Below are 19058 nucleotides of genomic sequence, written 5' to 3'. Positions count from 1 at the left end.
AGATGATAAAGTTAAACGAGGTTCTATGGGTGGGGCCCTAATCCAAGAGAGCTGGTGTTTTTAAAAGAAGAGATACCAGTGATGCATTTTCACAGGGAAAGTCACATAAAGAGCAGTAAAACAAACTTCTTCTGGCTTCTTTTAAGAGCAAAGAGGCCTGACGAGAAACAAACCCTGCTGATACCTTGATCTCAAAATTTCTAGACTTCAGAACTATAAGAATATAAATTCTGTTGTTTAAACCCCCCAGTTGTGGCAGCCCAATTAGCATTAAGCAAGAAAAGTTGGGACTATCTATCGTAAAGTTCAGTAAATCCACATCTGAGCCCTTTGCTCAGCTGGGGCCACACCTAGTTGCAAGATAATCTGGGAAATATGGTCTCAAGTAGGAATACATTTCTTCCAGATAGTTCTACATATGGGTATAGAAACTTTTCCAAGTAGTAGAGTGCCCTTGGATATTTAGTGACCAGCTGTTTATCTTGGCCTTAGACCCCCCTCCCAGGAGTTTCAGTGATGTCTCTGACTACCTGTGTGACCTGGTCCTTAGTGCCCCTCTCTGTACAATGTTTATCCCCACTGTATGGAAACTACCATCTGTCGCAGTCTCCAGCCCAAGTCAGAGCAGTATGTATGAGCAGTATGCTCATTGGTATAGGTCGGGTGTAAGAGAGGCTGCTGAGAGTATGACTGGATACTGGATTTGGGGGTTGGGGCCTAGGAAGCAGTATAGCATGTGTGGTAAGAGCACGGGTTTTGGAGTCAGCTGCCTGGGTTCAAAAGTCACACATTCTATGCCCTTCATGAGTGATTTGCTTCTTGGAGGCTAGTTTCCTCTATAATAGGAAAACAACATTCAACTTATTGGATTATTAGACTGATGGCTGATCTAATCCACTGTTTTTCAGACTTTGCCATATCTCTCTCCTCAATGTTTTGTTTTTCATATTCATGTGCCAATTGTAGTATTATCTAATATTTTCTTTATACATTTTATCGACAGCTTTGATACATAATTCTTATGCTATGGAATTGTCCATTTAAAGTGTACAATTCAGTGATTTTGGTATATTCACAAAATTGTACAATCATTAGTACAGGAAACTCAAACACCCTAGTTCCTATTATCCCACAAAGAAGCTCTATCCTTTAGTAATCACTCTCCATCCATCTCTTTAGCCCTAGACATCACTAATCTACTTTCTATCTTTATAGATTTGCCTATTCTGAGCACTCCATATGAGTGGAATTATAAAGCGTGTGGCCTTTTGTATTTGGCACCTTTCATGAAATAATGTTTTCAAAATTCATCCACATTATAGTATGTGTTCGTACTGCATTTCTTTTGTGGATGAATAGTGTTCTATTAAATTTTATTTATCCATTTAAAATTCAAAATCCAAAGTGCTCTAAAATTCAACACTTTCTGATGCCACAATAGGAAACTTTACACCTGAGCTTACGTGATGGGTCACAAAATGAAGTCCCATTGAAAATATATTAAAATTACCTTCAGCATCTGTGTACCAGGTGTATATGAAACATTGATGAATTGACTGCCATCCCTAGGATAGCACATTATATATAAGAAATATTCCACAATTCAACAGCCATAGAGTTCTTGTATATCATGTGTAAAGCCCTGGTTTGATTCCTAGCACTGGAATATGAAAAAAAGAATGGGGTTCTGGTGATTAGAAAAAAAACTCTGTTAGACAAATGATAACCAGCTGGGTATGGTGGCTGTCTGTGATCCCAGCAACTCAGGAGGATAAGGCAGGAGGATAAGGATAAGTTCAGCCTGGGCAACATAATGAGACCCTGTTTCAAAATTGAAGGGTTGGGGATGTGGCTTAGTAGTAGAGTGCCCTTGGATCCAATCTTCAATAAGAAAGAGAAAGGAAGAAAGAAGAAAACCATCAGAATGTGGATGGGAGATAATTTATAAAATAGGGTTAAATACAAAATTAGAGGTCAGCATGCTGGGTAGTAGCTGGGAGAGTTCTAGGATTCTTTCCTATGGCATGTGTTGGTCTTAACTATTGATTGCATATTAATGCATAATATCTTTTTTTAAGTTGGACACAATACCTTTATTCCATTCATTTTTATTTTAATGTGGTGCTGAGGCTTGAACCCAGGCCCCACTTGTGCTAGGTGAGCGCTCTACCACTGAGCCACAGCCCCAGCCCTGCATAAGATCTTAAAGCTTATTAAGGGCAGTGAGGGATCCAGTTGGCGTTAGATTCTGCCCCTAGCTCCCAGCCCTGACTATGGCAGCTCAGACACTGAGGGGGGCTGGGCAACTTAGCAACTGGAACTGAGATTCAGAGAGGTATAGAAACTTTTCCAAGTTGAACAGCTCCTAAATAGCAGATCTGGAACTAGAATCCACCTCCCTGATCCCCCTGACATTTTTCTTTCTGAAAATCCTTCTTGAATCTTTGTTTCATAGTGGAATGCCCACAGATTCCCTGTCAATAGACGTGAGTTTTGCTATTCAAAGTGTGGTTTGCACAGCCTCTAGGAATTTAATAGAAATGGAGAATCTCAGGTCCCATCCCGGGCCTACTGAATCAGAATCTGCATTTCATCAAGATCCCCAGATGATTCAAATGCACATTAACATTTTAGAAATCAGTACTAAGACGTTACAAGTGGGTTTACTCATCCAAAACCCTGATTTGAGTAACTACTCTGCCCCAGGCTCTTTCAGTGCCAAGCATGCAGAGATAAATATGTCCTCATTTCTGCCATCTAGCTAGGGAAGTAGATGAGAAACCAAAGATTCCAGGTATCTGACTGACCTCACTTTTTATTATTGAAAAAGTAATTGCTTTATTGATTTTCCTAAAAATGAATTGCTAAAAGCATCATAGGAGGGTGTCATAAGATGCTGTCATGCCATCTGAGTAGCCTGCTTTTCCTTTCTCCCTTTTCGTCAGATCTTTTGGGAAACTTCTCCCCCACTCCCTGTTTGTAAACCACTTTATTGAGGAATTATTGACTTAAAAATCAATACATATAACTTGGTGAATTTGGAGCAAAGTATACACCTGTGAAACCCTCATCATAATCTGTGCTATAAACATGCCCATCACCTCTTAAAGTTTCCTCTTGTGCTTTGATGATGATGGTGGTGGTGATGATAAGAACATTTAATGCAAGATTTGTACTCTTAACAGGTTTCAGGGTATTATATTAAAGTATACAGTTCAGTATTGTTAACTGTAGGCACTATGCTATAGAGTACATTTCTAGGGCTTAATCACCTTATGTAACTGAAACTTTGTACCATTCGACTGATACCTACTGTTTCTCTCCTCCCCCTTGACAAACCCTTTTCCCTCTCTGCTTCTATGAGTTTAACTGCTATAGATTCCTCATTTTTGTATTTGTCCTGCATCTGGCTTGTTTCCTTAGCATAATGTCTTCTAATTTCATCCATGTTGTCACAAATGACAGGATATCTTTCTTTTACAAGGTTGAATAATATTTCATTGTATTATATATCACTTTTTCTTTTTTAATTGATTTTATTTTTAAATACATGACAGCAGAATGCATTACAATTCTTATTACACATAATAGAGCACAATTTTTTATATCTCTGTTTGTATATAAAGTATCCATTTGTCCATTTTTGGATGTTTATCTTGCTTCCTGCCTATTGTGAATAAGACTGCAGTGAACATAGAAGTGCAGATATCTTTTCAAGACCCTGACTTCAGTTCCTTTGGATACATTCCTAAACATAGATAGACTGGATCATATAGTAGTTTTAAATTTTTTTCTGAAGGAATCTCTGTACTGTTTTACATAGTAGCTACTGCAATTTACATTCCTACCAACAGTGTACAAAGCTTCCTTTTTCTCTATATCCTTACTAACAGTTAATTTTGCTTTTTTGATAATAACCATCTAAACTAGTATGAAGTGATGTCTTACTGTGGTTATGATTTGCATTTCCCTGCTGAAAGTGATGTTGAGTCCCTTTTCATATACCAATTCATCATGTTTGTCTTCTTTGGAGAAATGTCTACTCAGTTAGTTCCTTTGCTCATTTTTTAATGTGTTGGGTTATTTGTTTTGCTATTGAGTTTCAGGAGTTTCTGTCTTAAGTTGTAGAAGTTTCCTGAATATCTTGAATGGTAACCTTTCATTATATACATGGTTTGCAAATATTTTATTCCATTCCATAGGTTGCCTTTTCATTTTGTTGAATGTTTATTTTTGCTCTGAAGAAAATTTTTAGTTTGATGAAATCTCTTTTGTCTATTTTTATTTTTGTTTTCTGAGCTTTTTGTGTCACATCAAAGAAGTCTTTGCCAAGACTGATGTCATGAAGCTTTTTCCTTGAGTTTTATAGTTTTAGGTCTTATACTTAAGTCTTTGATCCAGTTTCAGGTAATTTTTGTATATGGTATAACATAAGGATTCAGTTTAATTCTTTTGCCTGTAGCTGTTGAGTTTCCAATCCACAGTTTTTGAAGAGATCATTCTTATTTCTTGATGTCCTCATTTTTCAATTAAAAATATTTCCTGAGCACCATTATTTACTAAGTTTTATTCTAGACACTGGGGATTCAGTACTGAATAAATCAGATAAGGCCTTTCTTGTCAATGAGCTTCTTTATATTCTAATGAGGAAAGGAAAATAAGTTAATATCCAAGTATAAAATTATATAGACAACACTACACAAACCAACAGGGTGAGAAGAGAGTTCTACTTTTGGTAGAGTGTTTGGGAGTGGTCTGTCTGAAGAGAGAACATTCACACCCAAGTCCTGAGAATAAGCCAGACCACTCTTCTCAGGAAGAATGTTTTGGTACAGCTGTCACTCAGGAATTCTGTTCTGTCCTCTTCTCATGGCTAGGACTGCCCTCTGGCCACAAAGCCATATGATTTGTGTAACAATAAACATGTCACCCCAAAGAGCCAATTAAGAGTCTTCTTTGGGGGTCTGGGATTGTGGCTTAGTGGTAGAACAGTAACCTAGCATATTTGAGGCACTGGGTTCACTCCTTAGCACTATGTACAAAAATAAATAAAATTAATAGGTCCATCCACAACTAAAAATATTTTTTTTAAAAAATAATATTCCTTGGAATTGATATATAGCCACTATGGAGACCCATAGCAGTGATTTCTTTGTGACCTTAGATAGTTCTCTTCCCTTTTCTTACCCAATTTCACTCATCTTTTTTTTTAAGAGAAAGAGAGAGAGAGAGAGAGAGAGAGAGAGAGAGAGAGAGAGAGAATTTTCTTTTTTTTTTAGTTTTCAGTGGACACAACATCTTTATTTTATTTTATGTGGTGCTGAGGATCAAACCCAGCACCCTGTGCATGCCAGGTGAGTGCGCTGCCGCTTAAGCCACATCTCCAGCCCTCATCTTTTTTTTTTAAATATTTTTGTAGTTGTAGTTGGACACAATACCTTTATTTTATTTATTTATTTTTATGTGGTGCTGAGGATCAAACCCAGCATCTTGCACGTGCTAGGCAAGTGCTCTACTGCTAAGCCAGGATCCCAGCCCCATTTCACTCATCTTAGAAATGAAGGGGTTAGACCACATGCCACCTTGACCTCCTCTACCTCTGACGTATGATTCCAGCAGACCTTTCTTTTTCAAAACAAGGTATCATAGACCTAGCTTTTTGGGGGGCATGTGTCTTCCTTCCTTCTCAGATAGTTCTCCAATTGTAGTATTAATAACTGAAACTGACTCCTATTTAAAACATTGAGGCTGAGGGTGTAGCTCAGGGGAAAAGCCTACGCTTAGCATGTTTAAGGCTCTGAATCCAATCATCAGCACATGGAAAATAATCAAAGATAAAGTTTTGAATGACTAGCCTACTTTTCTATTGAAAGTTTGATGAGGTTCATCCACTGACCCTATATTTATTACAGCTAAATTATGGCAAGAAGGGCCTGAGCCCAAATCCTACTTCTGCCTCTTACCACTGTGCCTTTTTAATCTTAGTTTCTTCACCTGACACATAAGTACAAAAATACTGTTTAGGTTATAAGGTTCTTATGAGAAGTAAATGGTCTATCACATGTTCCTCTAATTCTCAGAAATTGTGGTTTATGAATCAGTCTCTACCCATAAGATTGTGTGGATTTTAGAAGTGTGAACTGGGTTCCACTTTCAAACACAACGCGGTTAACCATTATTGTATTGTTACAGTTGATTAGATAATAAATGTTGAATTTTGTTCTTGGTAGCAAACATGCTACCAGGGGTGTAGAAAGTCCTCTGCTAAGTGTAGAAAGGCTCTCTTAGGGGTTATTAGTGAAATTGTTTGCTTCAAATAGGTGGGAATAGAAAAAGGAGAGAAGAGCAAACATCTATTGAGCATCTTCAGTATAGTGGTTAGGTGCAAAGAGCCTTCATATCTATGCCCATGGATCTCACAATTTCATGAAGTGGGTATGATTTTATTCCCATAGTGCATAGGATAAATTGGAAGCTCAGAGATATTAAGAAACATGTCCAGGGCTACACAGCTAACAAGTAGTGAGTGATATGCAGTTCAAATCAACTTGAACTTGGCTTGAGAGGCCAACTTCTCATGTTGCGTCTTCAAGATGTTATTCTTGATAGGTTGTAGGAAGAATTCATATTTGGTCAGGGATCAGGGAGGTGGTATTATCTGCAGTTGAAGATGGAATGGGAGAACATGAGTGTGAGCCCAGCCTGCTGGGACAGGGCTTCTGTGCTGAGGAGGGATGTTGAGCTGAAAGTGGGAGGCATCTACCTGAGTGGCCAAAGAACTGAGGTCTTGTAGTGCCCAGGTCCTGTAGTGATCTGTTCAGTGTTACTGCATGCTTATTCTGTGTTAAACTTTATAAATTATCTCATGAAAACACCAGGAAATGTGGATATTATAAGCCAGACCTGACAATGGGGAAACTGAGGCTCAAAGAAGTAAAAACAGTTAGCAGATGTCACATCTAGTAAGGAGCAGAGTCCAGATTTGAATGCTGACTCCAGAGCCCGTGCTGCTTACCACTATCATATTATAAAATGAAATTAGGCAAATGCCACTTCATATAATGCTGGATCTTTAAGTGGAGAAGCAACAGATAAAAATTTTGGACAAAGAAAAGGATCCCCAAATTGATTGACTATCATTCCTATATTCCTCCCGTGGGACACCACTTCTGTCCCCCTTTTCCAAACCCTATCATTACTATATCAAGTAGATTGCATCCTGTGTACCTGGGTCTCAGGGGCTCTATGAACACAATTATGGGAATTCTTGTGTTATTGTAAATGTTTCCCAAGCTTAAATTTTATAGTCTCCTGTTGCTAGGAGGACACCAGAAAACTAACAGTACTTGCTTTTGTTGAAGATGGACTTTCCTCTACCTAGGATAGAAAGAAATGGTATGCAGTTCTTGAACAGACCATGTGTGACAGTTAGCATTCAGCAAGTCACTTAACCTCTCTATCTACAAAAGGGGAATGAATTAGCACCTTCTCCAGGGGCTGCTGTGGGGGTTGTCCATGTTGAATGCTTAGCACAATGTCTGATACCCAGGGAGACATGTCCCTGTGTCTTTGTGAATTACTTTGCCAGCTCATGCAGACTCAATGGCCCCATTGTCTTTGATAAATTGTTATAACACACAATAATTGTTTTATTGTGGTGGGCTATAGTGGAAAAATATGGTTTAAATTCAGACTATCCTTTTTGGGGGGGTGGGAGTATTGAACTCAGGGGCATTGAACCACTGAGCCACATCCCCAGCCCTATTTTGTATTTTATTTAGAGACAAGTTCTCACGGAGTTGCTTAGCACCTCACTTTTTGCTGAGGCTGGATTTGAACTTGCGATCCTCCTGCCTCAGCCTCCTGAGCCACTGAGATTAGGTGTGTGCCACCCATCTAGCTCAGACTATATCTTAATACCATCTCCCTAACTCTGTGATCCTGGGCAGGTCAGTTCACACAGCAATCTCAGTCTCTGCATCTGAAGGTTGCAGCATTATGATGGGGTTACTTTCATGAGGTCACATTTATAAAACAGTTAGTACACAGTAGTCCACCAATAATTATAAATTTACCTCCTTTCATCAATGTGGTTAGTTTGTTAGGCACAGACTTTTAGAAATTGGGCAGAAGCAATTATATAAGGGCATCCCTATGGAAAGAAGTTGGGACATCAAAACATCATGAGTGATAGGACTTTGATAGACTTTCCTTGGTTCATGCTGCCCAGACCCTGCTTCAGGGAGGCTTTGCCTCCCAGCTGCAGGGTATAATCTCCAGCTGTAAGCTCCTTCAGCATCTGCTTCAGCCGTAGAACACGCCCTCACCCAAGTCATTCCTTCCCAGCTGGGGGTACAGAGGTCCAACCAATATAGCTGGCATAGGACACTGATGATTAAGATTGAACCATAGCTCTCCTTGCCCACCATGATTAGCCGAGTCTTTATCAAACTTTCACTGGGCTTTAACTTTTTTCTCTTCTTTTCATAGATATTGATCCCTAATAAAGATCTGAATTTAACCCCCATCTCAGCACTTTTGGGGAACCCATCCTCCAACAGCTGGTGCTAGAACTGGTCTGAAAAGGCAGGTTTTGGAAGTTGAATCACTTACTGCCTGGCTGAGATAAGGTCCCCCTCCCTGGTGTGTGATTGAGAAGAGGCAGCCCACTTTCTCAAGTGGAGTATTGGGAGGATGTACCTGTGGAAAGGAACATACTGGCAGGCATGCTGCATTGGGTTTTTGACAGACATACAGGAAGTAGTAGTCCCAAGGGTGAATGGGATTGGATGACTATTGCAGAGCTACAGAGGTTCATGTACTTTTTACTTAAAGGGTCAGATAACTAAGATTTTAGGCTTCTCAGTCCATGTGGGCTCTGTTGCAACAACTCAACTCTGCTGCTGCCACACAAATTCAAACCACAGAAAATACATACACAAATATATCTCTTTATAGAAACAGACACGGGCCAAATTTGACCCATAAGCTGTAGTTTGTCAATTTCTGTCCTGTACTACAGAAAAATAATGAACTGACAAGTGAAAGCATATTTCTTCTTTAGTTGCCTTCAATGAAAGTCATTTTCTTTTTCCCAGTATAAGAGAGAAGAAAGCTGAGTACCAAAGCCACAATCCTAGGACCTGATAGAGTGAATTTTAAAGATGTAAGTTTGTTACACTAAAATCATTGTCCTCCTGCCAATTGATTACTGGAAGGAAAAAGTCCAGATTTATGTAATTTGCTAATTTCCCATGCTCTTTGCATATCCCAAGCTACCAACATGACTGTTATGGTTTAGATATTAGGTGTCCCACAAAAACTCATGTGTGGGACTATGTAAGAAAGGTCAGAGGTGAATTGATTGGTTATGAGCATTTTAACCTAGTCAGTGAATTAATCCCTGGATAAGGATTAACCGAGTGGTAACTGTAGGCAGGTAGGGTGTGGGTCATCAAGGGCACGTGGCTTTGGGGTATATATTTTGTTCCATAATATTCTGCCTCACCTTGGGCCCCAAAGAATGGAGTTGGTTATCTTTGTGTGTGTGTGTGTGTGTGTGTGTGTGTGTGTGTGTGTGTGTGTGGTACTGGGGATTAAATCCAGGGCTTTGTGTATGGTGCACTGTATACCAACTGAGCCATATCCCCAGTCCTGGAGTTGGTTGTCTAGGGACTAAGACCTCTGAAACTCTTTACTCTTAAAATAAACCTTTCTTCCTCTAAAATTGTTCTTTTCAGGTGTTTTGGTTACAAAAATGACAAAGCTGACTAAAAGAAGTGACCTCACTGGAGTTGAGATGTTTAGAACAGGCTCAGGCCGTAGCTCCCTGCTGTAGTCAGTCCCAGCCTCCCAACCTTCATGGATGCTATTGCACCTGCTAGGAAGCTCCTCTTTGCTGCTGTTTTCCTGGCAGGTTTCTTCTCTCCTTCTAGCTCTCAGTCAAATTCCCCTTCCCCAAAGGATCCCTTCTGACTGACTACCCCAACCAGTTCTGTCTCCAGCATCATGCTGGTTTTTATCACAGGGCTTCCTTCCTTCCTTCCTTCCTTCCTTCCTTCCTTCCTTCCTTCCTTTCTTCTTTTTTCTTTCTTTCTTTTTTTTTTTTTTGGTGCTGGGAACTGAATCCAGGCAAGCACTTTACCAACTGAGCTATATCCCCAGCCCCATCACAGAGCTTTCTACAGTAAGTCAAACTTTTTTTTCTTTAATGTGACATGCATAAGCAAAGTATCCAAATCTATTTGTACAGCTGGGTAAATTTTCACAAAATTAATATACCTGCAAAACCAGAACCTAGATCAAGTAACAAAATGGCCAGCACCTAGAACTCTTCATGCCCACTCCCAGTCACCATCCTTTGTAAGAATAGCAACTACCTTGACTTCCAACATTATGGATTACTCTTCCCTTTGCATAAACTTTATATAAACAAAATCCTATTATATGTACTCTTTGTATCTTGCTCTTTTACTCAACATTATCTGGGTTGAACTTCACCTATGTGGTTATAATTTGTTTAATTCCATGGTGGGAAGATACTACAGTTTTGTTTTATTCTATAGTTAATGAACATTTGAGTTGTTTCCATTTGAGGCTTTAGGAATAGTGCTACAGGGAACATTTTTTATATGCATCTTTCAGTGAACATATGCACATATTCCTCTTAGGTATATATTTAAGAAGTAGAAAAGCTGTATCACAGAGTGTATGTATCCCAGTTCATTCAATCTGCAAAAGAGTGTTCAAAATGGTTTTGACAGTCAGTGCTTCTACCAGTAAGATATGAGAGTCCCATTTCCTCCACATACTTCCCAGTATATGGTTTTGTTTGCATTTTTTAATTTTAGCCATTCTCCAGGGTGTGTAGCAATATTGTATTAGGTTTTTAATTTACTGTTGTGCATTTCTCGGGTGAATAATGATATTTACTACTTTTCAAATATTCATTGACCATTTGGATACCTTCCTTTACAAATGCTTATTTCAGGTTGTTTGCCCATTTTCCCATTGGGTTGTTTACTTCATGTGGAATTTTTATTAAATTTAGGTGTTTTTTCTTATCTTCATTTTAGTCTTATCAGTTATAAGGTATTGCAGCATTTCTCCCACGATGTATGCATCTTTCCTTTAAACCTTTTAATTATTTTAATTTAATTCAATTCATTGTTTTTCTCTCCAAGTCTTATGCTTTTGCTTTCAGTTTAAGAAATCTTAGCATACTCAAAGGCATATGTATTTTCTCCTAAAAGTGATATTGTTTTAACTTTCATATTTAAATCTATGAGCCATCTGGAATTCACTCTTATTATGAACAAGGGGGCAAGATGGCAAGATTCATTTTTTATTTCTTTTCTTCATTTCAATTAGATATAGGATATCTAAATGCTCTGACAGCATTTTTAAAAAATCCTTTCTCTACTAAATTACAGTGGCTCTCCTGTTTAACCATATAGGTGTGGATCTTTACTGGAACCTCTGTTTTTGTTTCATGGATATCTGTTTATTCTTATTTTAGTACCACACTATCCTAACTACTCTCTAGTCTTTTTCTTGTTGTCATTGTTTGTTTGTTTGTTTGTGTTTTTACTAAATCTCAAAACCTGATAACCTAAGTTGTCCAACTTTATTTTGATCTTTCAGATTGTTCTGGATATCCTAGGTTTTTTTGCGTTTACATATATATATATATATATACACACACATGCATATACATATTTTTAAAATTTTTAAAATTTATTTTTAGTTATAGTCTTAGTTATTATTTTATTTATTATTTGTTATTAGTTGTAGTTTTATTTATTTATTTTTATGTGGTGCTGAAGATTGAACCCAGGGCCTCACACACGCTAGGCAAGTGCTCTACTGCTGAGCCCCAGCCCCAGCCCTACATATATATTTTAAAAATAATTTCTCAGTTTCTCCTAAAAGAAATCACTGGGTTTTTGTTAGTATTGCATTGAATTTAGATCACTTCAAGGGGAATTGATGTCTTGACAATGTTGATTCTTCCTATCATGAATGTGGAATGTTTCTCCATTGACATAAGTCCCTTTTGATGTTTCAGTCATGTTTCATAATAGTCAATGTGGAGAGATTGCATATCTTTGGTTAGATTTGTTCTTAGGTATTTTTCATTTTCAATGTTATTGTAAATGACATTTTAAAAAGTTCATTTACCTGTTGCGTATTGCTATAAAGATATAGTTGTGTAAATACGATTGAGTTTTACAGATTTACTGAGGTGTAATTGAAGTACAAAAATCTGTATATGATTGAAGTGGACAATTGATAAGGTTTTTTTGTTGTTTTGTTTTTTGAGATGGCTGCCTGAACTTCAGCGCTCAAGTGACTTAACCTCCTGAGTAACTTTTCTCTCTCTCTCTCTCTCTCTCTCTCTCTCTCTCTCTCTCTCTCTCTCTCTCTCACACACACACACACACACACACACACACACACACAGAAATCATAATTGCATTCAAGATAATGAAAACATCAACTTCCCCAATTTCCTTATGACTCTTTGCAATTTGTCCCTTCCTATTCCATGTTTTGCTTCATGTAACCACTTGGTTCCTTTTTTATTGCTGAGTAGTCATTGCATAGATACAATACAGCTCACTTAAATCTATGGATACATATTTGAGATATTCCCAGTTTGGGGCTTATTGCAAATAAATCAGCTATGCACATTCATGTACGTGCTTTTCTGTTGGCACTTATTTTCATCTCTTTTGTCTTGGGTATACAACTGGGAGTGAGGGAGTGAGATGACTGGTTCCTGTGATAGAAGTATATTTAACAATTTGAGAAACTGTAATTTGTTTTCCAAAGCTATCAACAGAGTATGAAATTTCTGGTTGGTCCATATCATCATTAACATTTGAAGTGATCCATCTTAATTTTTAGCTACACCAGTGGTTGCATGGTGATAGCATCTCATTGTGTGTGAAATTGCATTTCTAAGGGCTAATGATGTTGAGCATCTTTTTATGCACTTATTTGCCCTCCATATATCTCCTCTGGTGAAGTGTCAGTTTAAAGATTTGGCCCATTAATTTTCTTGGGTTGTAGGTACACTTCCTTTGTTGACATATATGTTTCATGTTTCAAGTATTTTCTTCTGGCCTGTGATATTACCTTTTCATTTTTCTAACAGTATCAATTTACATTTTAAAAATACATTTATTTATTTATTTTTATGTGGTACTGAGGATCGAACCCAGTGCCCCACATGTGCTAAGCAAGTGCTCCCCACCACTGAGCTACAACCCCAGCCCATTTTGATAGGAGTCCAGTTAACCTACTCTTTTTCTTTATAGTTGATGCTTTTTTTTTTTTTTTTTTTTTTTTTGAGGAGGCCTTTGTCAAACCTAAGGTTCATTACAAAGGTTTTTGTTTTCATGGTTTCTGGTATAGTTTTGTAGCGTTAGCTTTTACATGTAGGTTGGTGATCCATTTTGAACTGTTGTTTGCCTATAGAGTGATATGATATGCTAAGGGCCCAGATTTATTTTTGCTTTTGAATATTCAGTTGTTCAAGGATCATTAATGTTTTCTTCACTCAACTTTATACTTTGTTGAAAAATCAATTGACCATATATCTATTGGTCTATTTCTAGATTTTCTATTCTCTTTTGTTGACACTGTGTCCTTTTGCTGTACTACCTTGATCACAGTTACTTTATAATAAGTCTTGAATGTAAGTCCTCCAAACTTGTTCTTTTTCAAAATTGTTTGGAGTATCTTAGATTCTTTGAATTTCCATATGAATTTTAGAATCAATTTTTCAATTTCTACCCAAAAATCCATGGGGAATTTTTTGCTTGGTATTGATTGAATCTGTAGATCAATTTGGGAGAATCAACATCTTTATAATACTTAGTTTTCCAATTCATGAACATGATATATTTCTCCATCTGTTTAGGTTTTCTTTCATTTTTGTCAGTAATATTTTGAAGTTTTTGCTTGTATATTTTTTCAAATCTATCACTAAACTTTTCATCAATTAAATATCTCATAATTTTGATGCCATTGTTAGTGGTGTTTTTTAAATTAATTTCCAATTGTTTTTTTCTAGTATATAAAGATACACTTAATTCTTGTGTTAACTTTGTACCTGTAACCTTTCTAAAAGCACTTATAACTTCTTGGGTTTTTGTTTGTTTTCATTTTTGTAAATTTTTATGAATTTTCTACGAAGACTTTAGTTGGCTACCAGTAAAGACAGGTATTTCCACATTCTGTGTCTCCTTTCCAAACTCTATACCTCTTCTTCCTTTTTCTTGCCTTCTTCCTTTTCACTGGCTAGGATCTCTGACGTATCTAATGGAAGTGGTGAGAGATGTCATTCTTGCCTCCCTTCTGATCTTAGGAGACAGTATTTAGTCTTCATCATCCAGTATAGTGATACTTACTGTAGATTTTTGTACATCATCTTTATTAGGTTGAGTTCCCTTCTATTGGTATTTTGCTTTAAGTTTTTATTATAGATTATTATTCTTAAATTCTGTCAGATGCTTCTTAATATTTTTCATCTTTTGAAATGATTATGTGCTTTCACTGTTATTTTCTTTTTTAATGCTGTGAAAATGGTGAACTGATTGATTTTCAGATGTAAAAACAACCTTTATTCTAGAATAAACTCTACTTTTTTATATGGTATAGTTGTGATTTACTAAAATTTTGGATTTTTACTTCGACATTCATAAAAGATATTATTTTTTTTTTACAAAAATTATTTTTATTTTTATTTATTTATTTTTTTATTGGTTGTTCACAACATTACAAAGCTCATGACATATCATATTTCATACATTAGATTGAAGTGGGTTATGAACTCCCAATTTTACCCCAAATGCAGATTGCAGAATCACGTCGGTTACACATCCACAATTTTACATAAAGTAGCAGAATACAACAGATATTATTTTTTGTTGCTGAGGTTTTTAATAATGTCTTTGCCTGGGTCTGCTATCAAGTTAATGTTGATTTCATAGAATCTATTGGGAAGTGATCCCCTTTTTCAGTTTTCTGAGACTAATGTAGAATTGGTATTATCTTCCTTAAAGATATTAAATAATTTATTAGTGAAGCCATCTGGGTGGAGTTTTCTTTGTGGGAAGGATTTTAATTTCAAACTTAAACCACTTATTAGATTTTTGGCTATTTAGGATATATATATATCTTGGTTTAGCTTTATTAATTAATGTATTTTTAAAGAAATTTCCAGTCCAGTTAATTTTTGAATTTGTTGATATTAAGTTGCATAAAATATCTCTTTAACAAAACTTTATGTCTGTAGAGTGGTGATATCCGCTCTCATTCCTGTATTGGTAATTTATATCTTCTCTTTTTCTATTTTCCTGAGTAGTCTGCTCGAGGTTTATCAGTTTTATTAATCTTCTTAAAGAATCAAATTTTACTTTTCTTTATTGTATTTTTTTATTCTATTTCATGATTTTTTTCCTACTGTTTTTGTATTTGATATTCTGTTTTTATTCTGGGTTTTTAAGTTAAAAGCCTGGGTTGTGGAATCTTTCTACTTTTTTAATATACGCTTTTTCTCAGTATAAAAATTCAATTAATCACTGTTCTAGCTGCATCCATAAATTTTATTTTTATTTTCCTTTGGTTGAAAATATTTTCTAACTTCCTTTGTAATTTTTTCTTTACCCACAGATTAATTAGGAGTGTGTTGAATTCCTAATACCAAGCATTTTCTACATATCTTTGTAGTATTAATTTCTTATTTTATTCCATTGTTATTTAAGAACATAATTTATGTTTTTCAAGTTCTTTTATACCTGCTGATTTGTGTGTATCAATTCTGTATCGATTGACCTTGACAACTTCACTTATTTATTCTAATTGTTTACTTTGTCTCTTAGATTAGGAGCCAGATATAGACATTCTTATCTTGTTCCCGACCACAAGGGGAAAGAGTGCAATATTTCATCATTCATTACAGTGTTAGCTGTGGAGACCTTTTTCTAAATCTATTGAAAAAAAATGGCTTTTCCTGTGAATATGGTGAATTATATTGATTGAATATTAAATAATTCTTACATTTTTAAATTAAGTCTTACTTAGTTATATCTTCTTTTTTATATATCATCATAAACAGTTTAGAATTTTTGCATCTGTATTCATGAACGATACTGGCCTATCATGTTCTTTGCTTGTAGTAGTATTCTTATCAGTTTTGGTATCAGGATTATGTCATCTCAAAATGAAAGACTGGGAAATATTTATTCTTTTCTGTACAAGATGATGTGGGATTGATATTTTTGTATTCATATTATTTTTAATCGACAAATAATAATTGTAAATTTTCATATATATGTTTTCTTGCAATGTGAAATAATTAAATCAAATTTACATATCCATCATCTCTCTTTCCTATCATTTTTTTTATGATGAAGCATTTGAAATTTAGTTTAGTTATTTTAAAATATTCAATACATTATGGTTAACTCTAGTCACCAAGCTATGCAACATATTTCAAAATTTATTCCTTCTATCAATGTGAAACTTTGTACTCTTTGATCAATAGATCTCTCTTCCCACCCTTCTTATGCCCCATCCCGCAACCTCTGGTTTCTATTCTCTACTTCCCTGAAAAAATATTTTTAAGATTCCACATATATAAGTGAAATATGGTATTTGTCTTTCTGTGTTTAGCTTATTTCACTTAGCATGATGTTCTTTTCTTGTTTTTAGTGCTGAATAGTATTCCATTGAGTATATATAGCACTTTCTCAAAAATTCATTCATCCATTTATGGAGACTTAGTTTGATTTAATATCTTGGCCAATGTGAATACTGCTGCAATCAGCACGGGAGTACAAATATCTCTATGACTTATTGATTTCAATCTTTTGGTATGAACATCAGCTCCATGTTAAGTGGCTCATCAATATACTCACTCTGCCAATGGACAAGTCCAGAAAGGTCATCTCAACATTTTGAGAAGAAAATATTGCAGTACTGTGTGACCACATTTTACTTGTTAAGTGCATGTTTAAAGATTGTTGGTTTTACTAGTGTAGGGACATATTTTGGAGGGCCTGAGGCATTCTTTTGCTAAACCCATCTTCTGTGCTAACATGTGGTAGAAATAAAGGTTGCTGGGAGTCTCCTAGCATTCAGGGAAAACTTTTAAACATATTCCACCAGGTTCAGAGTAGCCAGAAGTTGAGTTCTTTTAGATTGTAAAGGCATCTCTCTGAAAATCTTTTCCTTCAATTACCAAAACACTTAGGCTAAGAATTTCCTGGAAGCTGGGATCATAATAAAACAGAACCCAGAAGAACTCTCCAGGATATAGATGTGGGGATAGCAAGGTCAGGGTCAGAAACAAGCAAAGGGAAGGCACCAACCCCTAAACCCATCTCCTAATGGAGGGCACTCTAACCCTGAGCAACAGCTTGCCTGGCGCTCCTGTCTGGGGAGAAGGGGTAGGGAGAAGGGGAGGTCCTGTGTTCTAGCATCCCTGGGTCCTGGTGTCCCTGGATGAGCCTTATCTGCCTTATGTAGGGTAAATGTCAGGGCATTGATTTCAACCATTGCTGGTCTTGGGTCGCCGTGAGAGATTGCATCCTGTTGGTGACTTTTAACCCAGGGGACATAGGCCCTTTCTTTCCTGTCTGCCCTTTCTCTGTCTCAGCCCCCTTTCTTCCATTTATTTTCTCTATTCATGTTTCAGTTTTAGTCAGCTTTTTCATAGCTATGACCAAAAGCCCTGACAAGAACAGGAGGAAAAGTTTATTTGGCTCACAGCTTCAGAAGTCTCAGTCCATATCTCTGGGCCTGAGTTGAGACAGAACTTCATGGCCAAAGGGTATGGCAGAGCAAAGCAGCTCAGGACATGGCAATCAGGAAGCAGAAAGAGATCCACTCACCAGTAACAAAAACTATACCCCAAAAGAACACCTTCTCTACCCACATCCTACCTGTCTACAGTTTCTACCCAGTTAATCCATATCAGTGGATTAAGCTACAACTCTTACGGTTTAAACATTTTGCCTCTGAATGCTCTTACATTGTCTTTCACATGAGCTTTTGGTAAACACCACATATCCAAACCATAATGATCTCCTTTCTCATCATTCCCATCTTCTCTCTCCTTTTCCTTCCTCCCTGTCTTCCTTCTTCCTTTCCTCCCGACTTTACTCTCACTCATGACCACCCTGCTTCCTCTTCACACACACATCTTTAAAAATCCTCTCTCCCTGTATCCCTTCTGCCTTTCTGGTCGTCGAGTACCTTGGAGTGGTTGTTGGGTTACTAGACTAAAACAGCAACCTGGAAATGCAAACCTGGGGTTCTTGGAGCAGGAATAAGAATAAAACAAAGGTTCAGATCAATAGATGACAAGCTGCAGACCTTTCAGGTACAACCAACCTTTCTAATCTGGGAAGAAAGGTCCAAAGCCTCTTTTGTACTCAAGCCCCTGTGTCAGTGCAAGCCCCTGTGTTAAGTTTGTCTTTCTTAAGACAAACAAGAAACCAAGAATCTCTGTGAAATCAAATTTTTTGATAGCTTTTACCCTGGAGTACCTTGGCCAAGGTGCGTAAAATGATGCAGGCCTGCAATTATGGAGATGGCTGCTAGGGGAGGCAGCAATGAGTGCAGATTTGGGACATTAACCCAGAGTGTATAACTAAGAACAAATCATATGTATGTATTATTGTTTTCTCTTTGAGGAAGATCTAACTCTTTATCAAAGCAATGGAAAATATCATCCAACTACTCTGAAATATGAGGTCTTGCTATTAGATTTTGAATAAGAGAGAAAATGACAAATCCAAACTGCATCTTTTCTCGTATTAAACTTGAACTGATTTCAAATGTCACATATGCTGAGGTTGGTCTTGGAGTGATGTTAGGAAGAAACAATGCTTTTAGGGCTTCCTGGGTCCTTAGCTCAACTGCTTGCTTCTCTGTATGGAGCATTGAACTTGATTATTTCAGAAATCTTTTAACTATATATTCACTGGCTATTCCAGATAGAATAAGTTAACTTCACTTTTCAAACTTAAGAACTTGCAGTGCTA

The sequence above is a fragment of the Urocitellus parryii genome, chromosome 16 (genome assembly GCF_045843805.1).
Source record: "Urocitellus parryii isolate mUroPar1 chromosome 16, mUroPar1.hap1, whole genome shotgun sequence".
Classification (NCBI taxonomy): domain Eukaryota; kingdom Metazoa; phylum Chordata; class Mammalia; order Rodentia; family Sciuridae; genus Urocitellus; species Urocitellus parryii.
This window is presented reverse-complemented; position numbering follows the sequence as displayed.